The following is a 17,986-nucleotide window of genomic DNA, read 5'->3' as shown; positions in this document are numbered from 1 at the left end:
TTATTTCTGTCTCTAAAGCATTACTAAGGCTGATCTTTGGCTTACTTAACTAAATTATATGTCAATTCCAATCTGAGGGCCAGATAATAACTAAGAAAATAGGCTCCCAGTCATGAGGAGTAACAGCATAAATACTGTGTTTGACCTAATGAAAGTAGCTTGTAGGAATCAAGAAAATGGAAAATGGACATAAAAGCTATAAACAACAAGGTCCTACTGTATAGCACAGTTATCCTGTGATAAACCATAATGGAAAAGAATATGAAAAATAATGTATATGTATGTATAACTGAATCACTTTGCTATATAGCAGAAATTAACACAACATTGAAAATCAGGTATATGTCAATAAAATTTTAAAAAGCCATATGCATTCTGAGAAAAACCAACATTCTTAAACAATCTCAATATCCACTTGAATTCCTTCTATGTCATCATCCCCAGGAAGCAAGTATCACTTTGGTCAAAGCGGCAGGAGTCCCATGTCAGAGACCTAGGCTTTTTAATACAACCATTGACAACATGAGATTCAGTCTGCTCATGACTTTATGCAGCTGGAATCTGAGACTACACCCTCCAATTACACATAGTGTGATTCTGTATACACGGCGGCTGCCCACAGAGCTTCCCACCCGCCCCACTTTGGCATTACTGAAATAACAACCAAAGCTTATGATCCTGGAGGCTTCAGAAGTTCTTCAAGGGGTTGCTGCTCAACAGGGTTGCATTTAGGACAGGCTCTAACAGCAGTGGAATGTGTCTCCGGTCCTTACAATGCAGTCTCACATTCAACCATTTCCAAAAATCTCTCCAGACTTGATGGACTGAACAGCAATGCTTAATTGATTATCCAAAAGCAGCTTAATTTTGATAAAGATAACATTAATCCACGCAAAATGGATTAATGCAGTTGAGCATGGAATTAAATGATAGCTACAGTCTTCTCTACTAATAGACAATTAAAATTGTGAGTTTACTGAATTCTTATTATATTTGATTTATAATGTCAGCTTTCAGAATAAAGCACATGACAGATCAAAAAATAGTCTCCGCTTGCAAATAGGTGACTAAGGTAACCAGATATATTTTTTTATTGATGTATAGCTGATTTTCAATGCTGTGCCAATCTCTGCTGTACAGCAAAGTGACTGAGTTATACACATACATATGTTCTTTTTTTGTATACTTTTCCATTATGGCTTATCACAGGATATTGAATATAGTTCCCTGTGCTATACATTAGGACCTTGTTGTTTATCCGTTCTAACTGTAATAGTTTGCATCTACCAACCCCAAACTCCCAATCCTTCCCTCCCCCACTGCCCCTTGGTAACCACAAGTCTGTTGTCTACGCCTATGAGTACGTTTCTGTTTTGTAGATAGGTTCATTTGTGTCATATTTTAGATTCCACATATAAGTGATCCAGATATCACACTTTCTTTTTTTTGGCTGTGTTGGGTCTTCATTGTGGTGCACGGGCTTCTCACTGCAGTGGCTTCTCTTGTTGTGGTGAGCGGGCTCTAAGCACGTGGGCTTCAGTAGTTGTGGCACGCAGGCTCAGTAGTTGTGGCTTGCAGGCTCTAGACCATAGGCTCAGTAGTTGTGGCACACGGGCTTAGTTGCTGCGTGGCATGTGGGATCTTCCCAGACTAGGGCTCAAACCCATGTCCCCTGCACTGGCAGGCGGATTCTTAACCCCTGGGCCACCAGGGAAGTCCCCAGATATCATACTTTTAAGTACTCTATGCTTAAGTGAGTAGGAGACCTAAAAGTACCAAAGGAAAAACTCTGTTAAATCTAATTAAGATACATTGAAACCTGCCATAGGTTGTGAATTATCATGACTTAATTAGGCTGCTGGCAATAATTGCCTTTTGAATACTCCAAGTTGAGACACTCTGGATATCTGACCTTTATGAGCTAATTATAATTGCTTTGGAATCTGATCAGAGTATTGAGTTATTTTTAGAATTCAAATATAGAGTATATGCACAATATATGAGACTAAATAAATCAGTATTTTGCATTCCATATTGAAAACTAATACCAGGGAAAATATTCTTAAAAATAAAACAATTATTTAGCATAAGCAGTTTGGTATGAAGGGATTATTAAATACCAGAATGCTGAACATGAAAATACAAGGTATTGCTGTATTTGGTCAACAGAAATTTCTTCGCAGCAAGTCTGTGCTTGTGGGACAAACAAAAAGAGCAGTCTTCCAGTGAAATTATAGTAAAAAGAACGCATATTTCATGAATAATGCTACAGAATTGATCAAAACTCATGTCTTCATGCCTAAAAGGCATTAAAAATGTGGGCACTCAGAATAAGAAAGCCCTAAAATAAATGAGCACCCAATCAAAAACATTGGAGAATCCAAGAGAGGAGCCCAGAAAAATGATATTATGGGAGATTCCAAATCAAGAAGAGTCAATGCATGTATGCTGTAGGTGTCCTTGCAGATTCATTTAATGGTGGGTGGCTTAGACTCCCCTTGGGAGGTGAATACAAAGTTGTTCACAAATAGCACAGATCTAAGTAGAGCCTTGCTGCTTATCTCTGCTGAGAAAGATCTATATGAACAAGACTTTCCTCTGACCGGCTCAATGGGACATAGCCGTGTTCATGTTTGTTATTTTATAAATTTATTTATTTATTTATTTTTGGCTGAGTTGGGTCTTTGCTGCTGCGAGCAGGCTTTCTCTAGTTGCAGCAAGCAGGGGCTACTCTTCATTGTGGTGTGCAGGATTCTCATTGCGGTGGCTTCTCTTGTTGTGGGGCACAGGACCTAGGTGCACAGGCTTCAGTACTTGTGGCTCGTGGGCTCTAGATCTCAGGCTCAGTAGTTGTGGTGCATGGGCTTAGTTGCTCCACGGCATGTGGGATCATCCCGGACCAGGGCTTGAACCCGTGTTCCCTGCACTGGCAGGCAGATTCTTAACCACTGCACCACCAAGGAAGCCCCTGTGTTCATGTTTATTTAAACCACACTTTGTGGTTTGGATACAGGAAATGGAACTCATATTTACTAGTGCTTAGTCTATGCCAGCACCAAGTTATGTATTTGTCTCACAGCTTTCTTATAAGAAAGTTATATATTTTTAAATCATTATCTCTATTTACTTGTGAGGAAGTTGAAGCTCAAAGAGGGGGAATAACAGCAACCTAAGTGTCCATCAACAGATGAATGGAGAGGGCAGAGAGCAGAAGCAAGAAGAACTACAATCCTGATGCCTGTGGAACAAAAACCACATTCACAGAAAGATACACAAGATGAAAAGCAGAGGGTTATGTACCAGATGAAGGAACAAGATAAAACACCACAAAAACAACTTAATGAAGTGGAGATAGGCAACCTTCCAGAAAAAGAATTCAGAATAATGATAGTGAAGATGATCCAGGACCTCGGAAAAAGAATGGAGGCAAAGATCGAGAAGATGCAAGAAATGTTGAACAAAGACCTAGAAGAATTAAATAACAAACAAACAGAGATGAACAACACAATAACTGGAATGAAAACTACACTAGAAGGAATCAATAGCAGAATAACTGAGGCAGAAGAACGGATAAGTGACCTGGAAGACAGAATGGTGGAATTCACTGCTGCAGAACAGAACAAAGAAGAAAGAAGGAAAAGAATTGAAGACAGCCTAAGAGACCTCTGGGGCAACATTAAATGCAACAACACTCGCATTATAGGGGTCCCAGAAGGAAAAGAGAGAGAGAAAGGACCAGAGAAAATATTTGAAGAGATTATAGTCGAAAACTTCTCTAACATGGGAAAGGAAATAGCCACCCAAGTCCAGGAAGTGCAGCAAGTCCCATACAGGATAAACCCAAGGAGAAACATGCTGAGAGACATAGTAATCAAATTGGCAAAAATTAAAGACAAAGAAAAATTATTGAAAGCAGCAAGGGAAAAATGACAAATAACATACAAGGGAACTCCCATAAGGTTAACAGCTGATTTATCAGCAGAAACTCTACAAGCCAGAGGGCAGTGGCATGATATACTTAAAGTGATGAAAGGGAAGAATCTACAACCAAGATTACTGTACCCAGCAAGGATCTCATCCAGATTCGATGGAGAAATCCAAAGGTTTACAGAAAAGCAAAAGCTAAGAGAATTCAGCACCACCAAACAAGCTCTAGAACAAATGTTTAGGGAACTTCCCTAAGTGGGAAACACAAGAAAGGAAAAGGATCTACAAAAACAAACCCAAAACAATTAAGAAAATGGTCATAGGAACATACATATTGATAATTACCTTAAACCTGAATGGATTAAATGTTCCAACCAAAAGACACAGGCTAGCTGAATGGATACAAAAACAAGATCCATATATATGCTGTCTACAAGAGACCCACTTCAGACCTAGGGACACATACAGACTGAAAGAGTAGGGATGGAAAAAGATATTCCATGCAAAGGGATTCAAGGGAAAGCTGGAATAGCTATACTCATCACAGATAAAACAGACTTTAAAATAAAGGATGTTAAGAGACAAGGAAGGACACTGTAATGATCAAAGATCAATCCAAGAAGAAGATATAACAATTATAAATATATATGCACCCAACATAGGAGCACCTCAATACATAAGGCAACTACTAACAGCTATAAAAGAGGAAATCGACAGTAACACAGCAATAGTGGGGGACTTTAACACCTCAGTTACACCAAAGGACAGATCATACAAAATGAAAATAAATAAGGAAACAGAAGCTTTAAATGACACAATAGACCAGATAGATTTAATTGGTATTTATAGGACATTCCATCCAAAACAGCAGATTACAATTTCTGCTCAAGTGTGCACAGAACATTCTCCAGGATAGATGACATCTTGGGTTACAAATCAAGCCTCAGTAAATTTAAGAATATTGAAATCATATCAAGCATCTTTCTTGACCACAATGCTATGAGATTAGAAATCAATTACAGGGGAAAAAAAGGTAAAAAACACAAACACATGGAGGCTAAACAATACACTGCTAAATAACCAAGAGATCACTGAAGAAATCAAAAAATACCTAGAGACAAATGACAATGAAAACAACAATGATCCAAAACCTATGAGATGCAGCAAAAGCAGTTATAAGAGGGAAGTTTATAGCTATACAATCCTACCTCAAGAAACAGGAAAAATCTCAAGTAAACAATCTAACCTTACACCTAAAGGAACTAGAGAAAGAAGAACAAACAAAACCTAAAGTTAGAAGAAGGAAAGAAATCATAAAGATCAGAGCAGAAATAAATGAAATAGAAACAAAGAAAACAATAGCAAAGATCAATAAAACTAAAAGCTGGTTCTTTGAGAAGATAAACAAAATTGATAAATCATTAGCCAGACTCATCAAGAAAAAGAGGGAGAGGACCCAAATCAGTAAAATTAGAAATGAAAAAGGACAAGTTACAACAGACAGCACAGATATATAAAGCATCTTAAGAGACTACTACAAGCGACTCTATGCCAATAAAATGTACAACCTGGAAGAAATGGACAAATTCGTAGAAAGGTATAACCTTCCAAGACTGAACCAGGAAGAAACAGAAAATATGACAGCCCAACCACAAGTAATGAATTTGAAACTGTGATTAAAAATGTTCCAACAAACAAAAGTCCAGGACCAGATGGCTTCACAGGTGAATTCTACCAAACATTTAGAGAAGAGCTAACACCCATCCTTCTCAAACTCTTCCAAAAACTGCGGAGGAAGGAACACTCCCAAACTCATTCTATGAGACCACCATCACCCCGATACCAAAACCAGACAAAGATACTACAAAAAAAGAAAATTACAGACCAATATCACTGATGAATATAGATGCAAAAATCCTCAACAAAATACTAGCAAACAGAATCCAACAACACATTAAAAGGATCGTACAACATGATCAAGTGGGATTAATCTCAGGGATGCAAGGATTCTTCAATATATGAAAATCAATCAATGTGATACACCATATTAACAAACTGAAGAATAAAAACCATGTAATCATCTCAATCGATGCAGAAAAAGCTTTTGACAAAATTCAACATCCATTTATCATAAAACCTCTCCAGAAAGTGGGCACAGAGGGAAGCTACCGCAACAAAATAAAGGCCATATATGACAAACCCACAGCAAACATCATTCTCAACGGCGAAAAACTGAAAGCATTTCCTCTAAGATCAGGAACAATACAAGGATGTCCACTCTCACCACTATTATTCAACATAGCTTTAGAAGTCCAAGCCATGGCAATCAGAGAAGCAAAAGAAATAAAAGGAATACAAATTGGAAAGAAGAAGTAAAACTGTCACAGTCAGCCGATGACATAATACTATACATAGAGAATCCTAAAAATGCCACCAGAAAACTACTAGAGCTAATCAATGAATTTGGTAAAGTTGCAGGTACAAAATTAATGCTCAGAAATCTCTTGTATTCCTATACACTAATGATGAAAAATCTGAAAGAGAAATCATGGAAACACTCCCATTTACTATTGCAACCAAAAGAATAAAATACCTAGGAATAAACCTACCTAGGGAAATAAAAGACCTGTATGCAGCAATCTATAAGACATTGATGAAAGAAATTAAAGATGATACCAACAGGTGGAGTGATATCCCACGTTCTTGGATTGGAAGAATCAGTATTGTGAAAATGACCATACTACCCAAAGCAATCTACAGATTCAATGCAATCCCTATCGAATTACCAATGGCATTTTTTACGGAACTAGAACAAATCATCTTAAAATTTGTATGGAGACACAAAAGACCCTGAATAGCCAAAGCTGTCTTGAGGGAAAAAAATGGAGGTGGAGGAATCAGACTACCTGACTTCAGACTATACTACAAAGCTACAGTAATCAGACAATATGGTACTGGCACAAAACCAGAAACATAGATCAATGGAACAAGATAGACAGCCCAGTGATAAACCCACGCACCTATGGTCAACTAATCTATGACAAAGGAGGCAAGGATATCCAATGGAGAAAAGATAGTCTCTTCAATAAGTGGTGCTGGGAAAACTGGACAGCTACATGTAAAAGAATGAAATTAGAACACTCCCTAACACCATACACAAAAATAAACTCAAAATGGATTCGAGACCTAAATGTAACACTGGACACTATAAAACTCTTTGAGGAAAACATAGGAAGAGCACTCTTTGACATAAATCACAGCAAGATCTTTTTTGATCCACCTCCTAGAGTAATGGAAATAAAAACAAAAATAAACAAATGGGACCTAATGAAACTTCAAAGCTTTTGCACAGCAAAGGAAACCATAAACAAGACAAAAAGACAACCCTCAGAATGGGAGAAAATATTCGGAAATGAATCAATGGACAAAGGATTAATTTCCAAAATATATAAACAGCTCATGCAGCTCCATATTAAAAAAACAAGCAACCCAATCCAAAAATGGGCAGAAGCCCTAAATAGACATTTCTCCAAAGAAGACATACAGATGGCCAAGAAGCACATGAAAAGCTGCTCAACATCACTAATTATTAGAGAAATGCGAATCAAAACCACAATGAGGTATCACCTCACACCAATCAGAATAGGGAACATCAGAAAATCTACAAAGAACAAATGATGGAGAGGGTGTGGAGAAAAGGGAACCCTCTTGCACTGTTGGCGGGAATGTAAATTGATACAGCCACTATGGAGAACAGTATGGAGGTTCCTTAAGAAAGTAAAAATAGAATTACCATATGATCCAGCAATCCCACTACCGGGCATATACCCAGAGAAAACCATAATTCAAAAATACACATGTGGGCTTCCCTGGTGGCGCAGTGGTTGGGAGTCTGCCTGCCGATGCAGGGGACACGGGTTTGTGCCCCAGTCCAGGAGGATCCCACATGTCGCGAAGCTGCTGGGCCCGTGAGCCATGGCCGCAGGGCCTGCGCGTCTGGAGCCTGTGCTCCGCAGCAGGAGAGGCCACAGCAGTGAGAGGTCCGCATACTGCAGGAAAAGAAAAATACACATGCACCCCAATGTTCACCGCAGCACTATTTACAATAGCCAGTTCATGGAAACAACCTAAATGCCCATCGACAGACGAGTGGATTAAGAAGCTGTGGTATATATATACAATGGAATATTACTCAGCAATAAAAAGGAATGAAACTGAGTCATTTGTTGAGACATGGATGGATCTAGAGACCGTCATACAGAGTGAAGTAAGTCAGAAAAAGAAAAACAAATATCGTATATTAATGCATGTATGTGGAACCTAGAAAAATAGTACAGATGAACTGGTTTCCAGGGCAGAAGTTGAGACACAGATGTAGAGAACAAACGTATGGATACCAAGGGGGGAATACGGTGGTGGGGTGGGGATAGTTGTATGCTGAATTGGATGACTGGGATTGACATGTATACACTGATGTGTATAGAACTGATGACTAATAAGAACCTGCAATATAAAAAAACAAACAAACAAAAAACAACTAATACTAAACTTTCTTTGGGTTATTTGTATAGAAATATGTTAATATAAGTGTTTCAGACATTACATGTAATTTCTAAAGATATTATATGTTCTGGTATAATGTTATAAGTCATAATTCTAGTTATTACTTTAAAATGTATATCTCAGAAATAACTAAATTTCCTTGTCAATTGCATTATTATGAACTTTCATCAAATCTTTAACCATGGTCATTCTTAAGTCTTTTGTCATTTACAGACAATTCTGGGTGTACTCTGATGCTTTTGCAAAACTTTTCCTATAAAAATGTTTCATCTTCAAGGAATTCATGGAAAAGACTCTGACAAGTACAGGTTTCTGGTAACGGACTATAGTGCTGAACTGAATGAATAAGCATTTTCAGAACTCTAATGGAAAACTGATGAATTCATAAAAGTACTAACAAAAGATCAAGATGAAAAAAAATTAATTACATGGGACTGAGTGAACTGATGAGGATGATTATAATTTTTGTGACTTTCTGTTTGAATAAAAAAAAAAATCCCACAAGGACTCAGTGGCAAAAAATATACAAATCAATTTTCACTGTAAAGTAAAGGAGCTGTTACAGTGGAGGATTACTGGACTGAATGTCAATATTATGACAGGGTATGAGTGTGTTTCATGTTTGGTAATTGCAATCGTTGTTGCCTTTGTTGTGGTCATCCATTTACAATTCTTGGAGTCAGTTTATTTATCTCTTGTAAAAATAAAATACAGTGTATGTGTGTGAGTTGTGGAGAAAAAAAGAATTCACTGGTGTAGGTGGGGTGATATTTGCCTAATTACTCATGTAGATTTGATTGTATATTTATTTTACTATTTTGATTAAATAATGCTACTGGAAAAAAATTAATGATCTTTCTTAAAATATTAATTGTGTGATGTGTATTCAAGATACTCATGTAACTTCTAAATGGCACTTGTGGATTGTGAAAATAAAAACTTTAAATTACTCCAGAAAAAAAAAAACAGATGAATGGGTAAAGAAATTGTGATATATGTATATATATACACACACACACAAACACATACACACACATACACACACACACACACACAATGGAATACTACTCAACCATAAAAAGGAACTAAATTTTGCCATTTGCAACAACATGGATGGACTTGGAAGGCATTATGCTAAGTGAAATTAGTCAGAAAGACAAATATTGTATGATATCACTTATATATGGAATCTAAAAAATACAACAGACTAGTGAATAAAACAAAAAAGAAGCAGATTCATAGACATAAAGAACAAACACATGGTTACAAGTGGGGAGTGGAAGTGGGGAATAGAAGGGTGAGAGTGACAGGTGCAATCTATTGGGTGTAAGATAAGCTCAAGGATGTATTGTATAACGTGTGGAATGTAGTCAATATTTTGTAATAACTGTAAATGGAAAGTAAAGATGCTACCAGAAAACTACTAGAGCTCATCAATGAATTCGGTAAAGTTGAAGGACACAAAATTAATACAAAGAAATCTCTTGCATGCCTATGCACTAGCAGTGAAAGATCAGAAAGAGAAATTAAGGAAACAAGCCCATGTACCATCGCATCAAAAAGAGGAAAATACCTAGGAATAATCCTACCTAAGGAGGCAAAAGACCTGCACTCTGAAAAGTATAAGATGCTGATGAAAGAAACTGAAGACACAAACAGAAAGATATACCATGTTCTTGGATTGGAAGAATCAATATTGTCAAAATGACCATACTACCTAAGACAATCTACAGATTCAATGCAATCCCTATGAAACTACCAATGGCACTTTTCACAGAAATAGAACAAAGAAATCTTTAAATTTGTATAGAAGCACAAAAGATCCAAATAGCCAAAACAATCCTGAGAAAGAAAAATGGAGCCAGAGGAATCAGGCTCCCTGACTTCAGACTATACTACAAAGCTACAATAATCAAGACAGTATGGTACTAGCACAAAAACAGAAATATAGATTAATGGAATAGGATAGAAAGCCCAGAAGTAAACCCATGCACCTATGGTCAATTAATCTACAACAAAGGAAGCAAGAATATATAAGAGAGAAAAGGCAGTCTTCAATAAGTGGTGCTGGGAAAACTGGAAAACCACATTAAAAAATGAAATTAGAACACCTTATACAAAAACTCAAAATGAATTAAAGACCTTAATGTAAGACCAGATATCATAAAGCTCTTAGAGGAAAACATAGGCAGAACACACTTTGACATAAATCACAGCAATATCTTTTTGTATCCACCTCCTGGAGTAGTGGAAATAAAACCATAAAGAAACAAATGGGACCTAATTAAACTTAAAAGCTTTTGCAAAGGAAAGGAAACCATAAACAAAAAGACAACCCACAGAATGGGAGAAAATATTTGCAAACCATGCGACTGACAAGGGATTAATCTCCAAAATTTGCAAAGAGCTCATGCAGCTCATTATCACAAAAACAACCCAATCAAAAAATGTGCAGAAGATCTAAATAGACATTTCTCCAAAGAAGACATGCAGGTGGCCAAAAAGCACATGAAAAGCTGCTCAACATCACTAATTACTAGAGAAATGCAAATAAAAACTACAATGAGGTATGACTCCACACCAGTCAGAATGGCCATCATCAAAAATCTACAAGCAATAAATGCTGGACAGGGTGTGGAGAAAAGGGAACCCTCCTACACTGTTGGTGGGAATGTAAATTGGTACAGCCACTATGCAGAACAGTATGGAGGTTCCTTAAAAAACTAAAAATAGAGCTATCATATGATCCAGCAATCCCGTTCCTGGGCATATATCCGGAGAAAACCATAATTCAAAAAGATTTCTTTCAAGAAATGAACATGCACCCCAATGTTCATTGCAGCCCTATTCACAATAGCCAAGCCATGGAAACAACCTAAATGTCTATTGACAGAGGAATGGATAAAGAAGATGTGGTACATATATACAATGAAATATTACTCAGCCATAAAAAAGAATGAAATAATACCATTTGCAGCAACATGGATGGATCTAGAGATTATCATACTAAATGAAGAAAGAGAAAGGCAAATATCGTATGATATCACTTATCTGTGGCATCTAAAAAAATGATACAAATGAACTTATTTACAAAACAGAAACAGACTCAAAGAGTTCGAAAACAAATTTATGGTTACCAAAGAAGAAAGGTTGGAGGAGGAGGGATAAATTAGGAGTTTGGGATTAAGATATATACCCTACTATATATAAAACAGATAATCAACAAGGACCTACTGTATAGCACAAGGAACTCTACTCAATATTCTGTAATAACCTATATGGGAAAAGAATCTGAAAAAAATAGATATATGTATATGTGTAACTGAATCACTTTGCTGTACACCTGAAACTAATACAATACTGTAACTCAACTGTATTCCAATATAAAATAAAAATTAAATTAAAAAACCATGGAGGTCTTCCCTGGTGGCACAGTGGTTAAGAAGCCACCTGCCATTGCAGGGGACGTGGGTTCGAGCCCTGGTCTGAGAAGATTCCACATGCCGCAGAGCAACTAAGCCCATGCACCACAACTACTGAGCCTGCGGTCTAGAGTCCATGAGCCACAACTACTGAGCCCACATGCCACAGCTACTGAAGTCCGTGCGCCTAGAGCCCATGTTCCACAGCAAGAGAAGCCACCGCAATGAGAAGCCTGTGCACTGCAACGAAACAGTAGCCCCTGCTTGCCACAACTAGAGAAAGCCCGTGCACAGCAACAGAGATCCAATGCAGCCAAAAATAAATAAATAAATAAATTTATTTTTAAAAAACCAAAAAACCATGGAGAATAAAGCCAATATTCTGTAATAACTGTGAATGGAAAGTAACCTTTAAAAATCATATAAAAATTTAAACATTAAAATAATTTTAAAATAAAAAAATTAAATTAATTCAAGGTTATAAAACAAAAGAGGTGAAATAACTGTTTTAGAGTTGGTTAGTGCAAGAGCTGGATGGGAATCCAAGTTGTTCCGACTCCAGGTCCACATGTAGGACACCATTTTGCTTCTGACAGCAGCTGCACGGTGCCCACCAGCACTGGCTTTGCCCAGGTACTTCCTTGGCCTCAGCCCTTTGATACCAGCTCTCTGCTACAGAGCCCAGCTCAACTGCCCTAGAGATTCTGGAATCCCTAGATCTCTAACTCTCCCCTCCCCAGGTCTTTTATTGTATTTTATTTTGTCCAGGGCAGGAGGGCGAGTGTGGGGGGAGTAGGAATTCTTCACCAAGTTTCTCTCATAGACACTCCCTCTATTCTCAAAGCTGCCAGAATTCCTCTCAGAGTCTCTTCGATGGGATTTTGGGGGAAACAAAACCAAAAATACAGGGAGCCATGCCACAAACCTCCTCTGAAGAAAAAAGCCCAGAATCAGCTCCCTTTTCAAATGGGGGGGAAAAAAAAGGAAAGGGAGAAAACTAAGAGGAAAAATAAATCTAAATTATACTTCCAAAAATTTATACTGCCGCCTACAAAAGTGCTGAACACAGTGCAATGACCTGCTCAGATTTGCTTTTTGGTACCATTGCTTTAGCTGTGGTGCAGAGGCTAGGGTGGGATAAAAAGGAATATGAAGAGATCGGTGAGCAGATCACTGCAGTAATCTTGACAAGAGTAGATAGATGGCAAGCGGTTACAAGGAGCAATGGCAGTGGAGATGGAGAAATAGCAAATATATTTGAAAGGTAAAACCCAAAGACATCATTATGGACTGGTGGGCGTCAGAGAAGGAAGGTGTCAACAACAACACTCTTTCTATGTATGTGTGTTTAGATCTTTAGTCCTCACAGCAACCCTGATATAGAGACACTATTAAAGTAACTAAAGAATCTAGAGAATGTGTAAGAGTGGTGCTGTAATAAAGCACTATATTGTCTCAGCTATGAGTGTTTGACCAAAGCACTTCCCTCCATGACCCATCATCAAAAAGCAATATTCTTAGTCTTTGTTAGATAACAACAAATTCAGACCTGTTAAGGAAAGACTTTATTATGAAAGAGATTATTGCAAGGTGGGAGGGGGAGGGACTGTTGCAGTAAGAGCACTGTGACCCTAAGATCTGCAAAAGTCTCAAGAGTTAGGCAAAGTGATAGTCATAAACAGGGTTGGGAAGAACCAAGTGTGGGGAGGCAGGATGAAAGGGTGGCATGATCAGATAGGAGATTAGAGAATGTTTCACCCTCAGCCTGGTGCATTCTCAGAAGAGGCTGTGTGCTGACTTGAGTGAGGGGCAAGTAAGGTTCAGGCACTTAGGGGAAGGAGAGAAGTGCAAAATCACTTGCTAACAAGTATTTTGTTCTCATTGATCAATAGGGACAAGCAGTTCAGCTAAATAGTTATGAGACAAAGAATGGGAATTTGAAGGGACTGTGTCTGGCCTTGTCATAGGTAAACAAACGGGGAATCCATGAGTCTTATGTAAGTCATAAGAAGAAAGGTGATATTTTGCAGTAAGCCATTTTCCAGAACACAAAGGTAGAGGGGATTTCTTAACCTTCACCGTTTTCCAGGATCAGTTAAAATTTAACATTGTCATCTTTTATGACTTTTAGTGTTGACATAGCTTAGCAGTTAGCTGGTGTGTGAAGACAAGGGTTAATACCTCTGCTCAAAAATATCAATTAGAAAAGTTTACATTGTGTGTTTATCAAGTGGGTTTTAGAGTTCTCTTGGTATAGTTTGTCTACATTGCTAGTTAAGTTTTCTGTATATATTTTATGTCTTTTGCTATTATTAAAGAAACTTTAATGTTTTAAAATAGTTTCTATCTAGTTGCTGTCTGTATATATGAAAACCATAAAAATAGAAGTAGATAGACAAATTTGATCCACATTAAATAAATTCTTTTATATTAAAAAAATATCAATTAGGCACAGGCTCTGAATGCTCGTATTAGACAGTCATTCGGCTAGGTTATGGTTTGACATTGCCTCTTAGACACTCCCTTTTAAATGCACATATTCTTGGAAAACTATTGAACTTAAAACTCTTTAATGGGATGCCAGAAGGGAAAGAAGCAAAGATTTTCACAAGATCTACTTGGAGCTGAGCACATTCATTTTATTCATTTATTTGTTCATTCATGCAACAATATTTAATGACCCTCTACCACATACCAGGTGCTTTCCTACACCGCAGGGATTCAGCCATGAAAAACAATGCAACAATGAAAAAAACACCCTGCCCCCTTCACCCTGCCTTCAGCTAGTGGGAGAGCTAGTCAAGTAAGTATGAATACATAAATTATATAATCTCTTTTCATGATGAGTGTTATGAAGACAATAAAATAACGCTAAAGAAATAGACAATGATGGGTGAATGATTCCTATTTTGTATAGAAAAGTCCAAGAAGGGGCTTCCCTGGTGGCACAGTGGTTAAGAATCTGCCTGCCAATGCAGGGGACATGGGTTCGAGCCCTAGTCCAGGAAGATCCCACATGCCACGGAGCAACTAAGCCCGTGTGCCACAACTACTGAGCCTGCACTCTAGAGCCCATAAGCCACAACCACTGAAGGCCACAAGCCTAGAGCCTGTGCTCTACAACAGGAGAAGCCACCGCAACGAGAAGCCCGCACACCACAGCGAAGAATAGCCCTCACTCGCTGCAACTAGATAAAGCCCATGTGCAGCAACAGAGACCCAATGCAGCCAAAAATAAATAAAATAAAATAAATTAATTTTTTAAAAAGTCTAAGGAGGCCACTCAGAAGAGAAATTTTAAACAGATCTAAACGGTAGGGAAGAGGAAGTCATGCAAAGATATGCAGAAGAATATCCAAGTACAGTGTTGCCAAGACCAAGCTCATACTGCTTGCCACACGAGAGGGCAATCAATTGAGAAACAAGCTGTTGGGGCAAGGAATAGCGACTTTATTCAGAAAGCCAACAGACCAAGAAGATGGTAGACTCACGTCTCAAAGAACCATCTTGCCTCAGTTAGAATTCAAGCTTCTTTTATACTAAAAGGGGAGGGAGTAAAGCCAAACATTTCCTGGTTCCGGTCACCCTCCAGGGGGATGTCTTAATTTCATGCTTCCTGCAGTCATTCACATGTGGGCCTAGTCAGGATGTTTCCTGTGTGCTAAAAGTGGTATTTTAGCTTAATGCTCATTACCTGGGAGGCAGGGTTCCCAGAGATGGGCCATTGTGTATAGTTTAAGCTTATAGGCAACATCCCTTTAGTGATTAACTTGTCATAGAGTACAAAGATTCTTCCCTATTACAAATCCCCACGGTCAATGTCCATTCCATAATCTTGTGGGGAAAGGGATGAAGACTGCTCTAGCTACTTCCTACTGAACAGGGGTGATGAATATTCCTTAGAGCAGGGGTCCCCAACCCCTGGGTCACAGACCAGTACCAGTCCGTGGCCTGTTAGGAACCGGGCCGCACAGCAGGAGGTGAGTGGCAGGCAAGAGAGCAAAGCTTCATCTGTATTTACAGCCGCTCCCTATCACTCACATCACTGCCTGAGTTCCGCCTCCTGTCAGATCAGCGGCGGCATTAGATTCTCATAGGAGTGTGAACCCTACTGTGAACTGCACATGCAAGGGATCTAGGTTGCGTCCTCCTTATGAGAATGTAATGCCTGATGATCTGAGGTGGAGCTGAGGCAGTGATGCTAGCGCTGGGGAGTGGCTGCAAATACAGATTATCATCAGCAGAGAGGTTTGACTGCACAGAGACCATAATAAATCAACTGCTTGCAGGCTCATATCAAAGCCCTATCAATGGGTGGCAAGTGACAATTAAGCTGCATCTGGTGGCAGGCTTTATAGTGGCAAGTGAGTTGATGTACTTCAACTGTACAGCTGCATCTGGTGGCAGGCTTTAAGTCAGAATCTGACACTTATTTTAGTCCACACATGGCCTACCCATTATTTTATTTACCATTTCTGTCTGCGCCTCTTTCCTGCACTGTGTACTGTCTCAGTTTCAGTTTTGGTAAGCCCACAAGCTAATCCTAGCCAAAATGAGTAAAAAACAAAAGGCGCTGGAGAGCTTCTTTGAAAACGGGGAAAGACCCAATGATGAGACAGCAGAAGACTCTAAGACTGCCAACAGAAAGAAAGCTACATTTAAAAGAAAATACCAAAAAAATAAAAAAAAGTTTAAACCCACCCCCTCCCCCCAAAAAAGAAAGAAAATACCAAGGGATTTCCCTGTTGGTCCAGTGATAAAGAATCTACCTTCCAATGCAAGGGATGTGGGTTCAGTCCTGGTCTGGGAACTAAGATCCCACATGCTATGGGACAACAAACTCCATGCACCACAATTACTGAGCTCACACACACCAACTAGAGAGCCTGTGTGCCACAAACTACAGAGCCCACGTGCTCTGGAGCCTGCGCGACACAACTAGAGAGAGAAAACCTGCACGCCACAACTAGGGAGAAGTCTGTGTGCCGCAACTAGAGACAAGCCCAAGCACCGCAACTAGAGAGAAAACCAAGCAGACTGCACGCCGTGATGAATAAAAGAGGTCCCACATGCCTCAACAAAGATCCTGTGTGCCGCAACTAAGACCTGACACAGCCAGAAAAAATAAGGAAAATAATATTTTTTAAAAAATAAAAAGAAAAGAAAATACCAAGAGTCCTATCTAAATTATGGGTTCATTGCAACAGGTGATTCACATTCTCCAAGCCTGCTTTGAATAATATGTGGCGACCAGCTATCCAACGAAGCCATGAAACCTTCAAAAATGCTTCTCCACATGGAGACCAAGTACCCTGCATTAAAAGACAAGCCTCTGGAATTTTTCAAAAGAAAAAAATGTTAACACGAAGAACAGAAGCAATTGTTAAAGGCTACCACTTCATCAAATGCGACTGCACTGAAAGCATGATTCTTAGTGGCTGACTGCATTGCTAAAGCTAAGAAGCCCTTTGCTATTGGTGAAGAGTTGATCCTGCCTGCTGCTAAAACATTAGTCGTGAACTTTTAGGAGAGGCTGCAGTTCAAAAGGTGGTACGCGTTCCTCCTTCAGCTAGCACCATAACTAGAGGAACTGATGAAATAGCAGAGGATACTGAGGCACAACTGTTAAAGAGGATTAGTGAGTCACTGTGGTACACAATCCAGGTTGACAAGTCTACCGATGTTGACAACAAGGCAACAATGCTTGTTTTTGTGCAATTTATTTTTCAGGACCGTATGCACGAGGATATGTTATGCGCACTTTTGTTGCCAACCAACACCACAGCTGTAGAAATATTCGAGTCCTTGAATGATTACATATCAGGAACACTGAATTGGTCATTTTGTGTCGGTATATGCATGGACGGAGCAGCTGCCATGACCGGACGGCTTTCTGGTTTCACTACTCGGGTCAAAGAGGTCGCCTCTGAATGTGAGTCTACAGACTGTGTCATCCATAGAGAAATGCTGGCTAGCCGAAAAATGTCAGCTGAACTTAACAGCGTTTTGCAGGATGTGATTAAGTTGATGATGAACAATTATCAATATTATTATCAATTAATATTATCATGTAT

The sequence above is a fragment of the Stenella coeruleoalba genome (assembly GCF_951394435.1).
Source record: "Stenella coeruleoalba genome assembly, chromosome: 1".
Lineage (NCBI taxonomy): Eukaryota > Metazoa > Chordata > Mammalia > Artiodactyla > Delphinidae > Stenella > Stenella coeruleoalba.
Note: the sequence above shows the minus strand (reverse complement) of the source record.